This window comes from Triticum dicoccoides, chromosome 1A (assembly GCF_002162155.2).
Source record: "Triticum dicoccoides isolate Atlit2015 ecotype Zavitan chromosome 1A, WEW_v2.0, whole genome shotgun sequence".
Classification (NCBI taxonomy): domain Eukaryota; kingdom Viridiplantae; phylum Streptophyta; class Magnoliopsida; order Poales; family Poaceae; genus Triticum; species Triticum dicoccoides.
The window spans coordinates 584605576-584608439 of record NC_041380.1 but is presented as its reverse complement, the minus strand read 5'-3'; the positions used below and the strand labels follow the sequence as shown (position 1 = coordinate 584608439).

The 2864-nt window shown below is 43.6% G+C and overlaps 1 pseudogene; it reads left to right on the top strand.

Moving 5' to 3' along the window:
* The first annotated feature begins 1506 nt into the window (after positions 1-1506).
* LOC119356228 lies at positions 1507-2047 on the top strand (annotated as a pseudogene).
* Positions 2048-2864: the final 817 nt, after the last annotated feature.

Below are 2864 nucleotides of genomic sequence, written 5' to 3'. Positions count from 1 at the left end.
TCATGAAGCCATCGTAGCTCAAAGAACAAGGCTGAGCGAGGAGGAGGTGTCCAACCTGTGGGACATAATTCCGCCACGTGCTGACTTTGTCGGGGTGCTATTCGTGACCCGCCTGACAAATACCATGGTTGATCAACATGATATGGTATATTATACTTACAAATGCAAATTATCCGATGAAATACTTAGTGTACAGTCCAATGATATGGTATGTTGTGTGGAATCTAAGGAAACTATTAATAGTGTAGATAATCCATATGTACTTATTAGTGTAGAATCTAAGGAAACTATTAATAGTGTAGATAATCCATATGTACTTATTTGCGAGGCTATTTATTAATTGAAATGTTTTTCTTATTCAGAAATTGGCAAAGAGCATATCTGTGAGTTATGGTATCAAGCCTGATGAAGAAGGCTCAGCTGGACTACGCCTTACTGCAAGGGGTTCCGTCACAACCTGTACTTACCGCGTGGACACGGACCGTCGCACACACTTAAACTCGGTTGGGTGGAAGAAATTCCTCGATGGCAAGAATCTTCGTGTTGGACAGGCCATCCTAATTACTATCAGGAACACCAACCGCCCAGGCTCGAGGATGATGATTGTCTTTGATATCATCTAGAACTACATATGTGTGTGTGGCTATATCATCTAGAACTACATATGATGATCGTCGTTGATATCATCTAGAACTATATATGATGATCGCCGTTGATATGACCTTGTACTGCTTGAGGATGCATGTTGACTATGCATGAAATTGTTATCTAGTACTCACTTCGTTCCAAATTACTCGTCGTGGTTTGAACTAAAACCACGACGAGTAATTTGGAACGAAGGGAGTACTACCCAGTAATGGTTTATGAATTTGATATCTACTAGCAATACCTAGTATCTAGTATCTGAAAGGGAAACTAAAAGGGAAAGGGGTACGGGGAAAAATGATGAAAGATATAGCAATAGCGAGGGACTGCGAAATTGCTACAGCTAAGTAATAGTAGCGCGTTCATAAAAAGCGCCGTTGATATCATCAACAGTAGTAGCGCGGGTAAGGACCGCGTTACAACTATAAGTTAGCTGTAGCGCCTTATTAGTAGCGCGGCCACCTGCGCTACTGCTAGCCTCAAAACCCGCGCTGACAACGGGACGGGACCAGTGAAGCTGAGGAGCAGTGAAGCTGAGGAGCAGGAGCTGCCACCTTGGGTCCATGGTCGATGCCACCCACCAATTTCTTCAGTCGACAGACAGCACCTCATGCATGAAAAATGCAAGAAAATAAAGTTTGAATTGGCACTCCGCACGCACGCTGACTATTGTGTCCACTGACTAGCACGTACGTACTTGCAACGCATGGTTACACACACTCATGCACGAGTATAAGATGAGGTGCACCACCCAAGAAGTTTTTGCCAAGGGCACTTGAGAATCACCAGCATCCCAAACTGGTTTCTTGCCGAGTCCATGCTTTGTGTATACATACCATACCACAGGCCACAGCTGAGTCCATGACGAAATGCTTCCTGCTGCTCGCCTTCTTGGCGTTTCTCCTGCCGGCGGCCTATGCCACGTGCCACCCTGACGACCTCCAAGCGCGGCGGGGCTTTGCCGGGAAGGTACTTGGATCACTCAAATAATTCATTTGGTTGGTGAGGTACCCAAGGGTTTGACACTGCTGAAGGGCCTCACCGTTGTGGACGTATTGCTTTCATTAACTTGCTATTGTATGTGAAGAGCAATAGAAGAACACTCCAACAACAACAACCAAATACCATTACTGGGACCAACAACAGTGTCAAATCTGGGGGTGGCAATATTGTATCTGGGAACGGCAACACTGTCATATCTGGGGATAACAACAATGTTTCTGGGAGCAACAACACAGTCACATCTGGGAGCAGCAATGTCATAGTTGACACCAACCATGTCGTTACTGGGAGCAACAATACTGTATCCGGCAATAACAATAGGGTAACTGGGAACAATAATGTTGTATCAGGGAGCAACCATGTCGTGTCCGGGGACAACAAAGTCGTAACTGGCGGTTAATGCTCTATCAGTGGATTGATTTCGGCTTCCCTGGTGCAGCTCATACATCCTTGTCCAAGTGGATTGATTTCGGCTTCCCTGGTGCAGCTCATACATCCTTGTCCAAGTTCAGTGTGGCTCACAATTACTTGGTGGGCCCATTCTTGTTTGGAACTTCATGGATATAGCATCCTACTTACTTAAAATAAAATTTCCCTAAATATTTATAGAACTTTTTACATAATAAATGTTGACCTGCACAGCAATGGCGACTTGCAGCTTATGTACAAGTTCTCATCGTGGATATCTAGATGTGGGTATTTCATCTCTTCTGTTATCTGTAATGTGTGATGATTTTTTGTATATGAAGATTGGTCTATGAATTATAAGTGCTCAATGTCATCTAGCTATACACTTCTCACGTGCAACTGTCAACGTTACATGCATAAATGGGAAATGTTTGGATGAACGAGATAGAGCAAAAGAGCAGAGACTAATGTTGGCATCAAGTCGCTTATGTAGTGCTAAACCTTTGTCTACCCCTGCAAATTAGACTACGTCTGAGGCTCCCTCGTTTCTTTTTGAGGATGCACATGTTGAAGTAGTGGTACAGTTGACACGTGTCACGGCTAGCCTTGGTCTTTCTACTATTGGGCACGTGCGTCAGTGGTGATGCAACCACTAGGGCGCGGCCGGACAGGCCCGTGCAATGTTTTCAATTTTCTCTTAAATGTTAATATTTTAGAAAATAAATTAGGAAAGGAATAAAAAAATATATAGAACAGCAGAAAAATTAACAGGGAAAAACAATAAAACGAAAAGAGAAAACATGTGAATG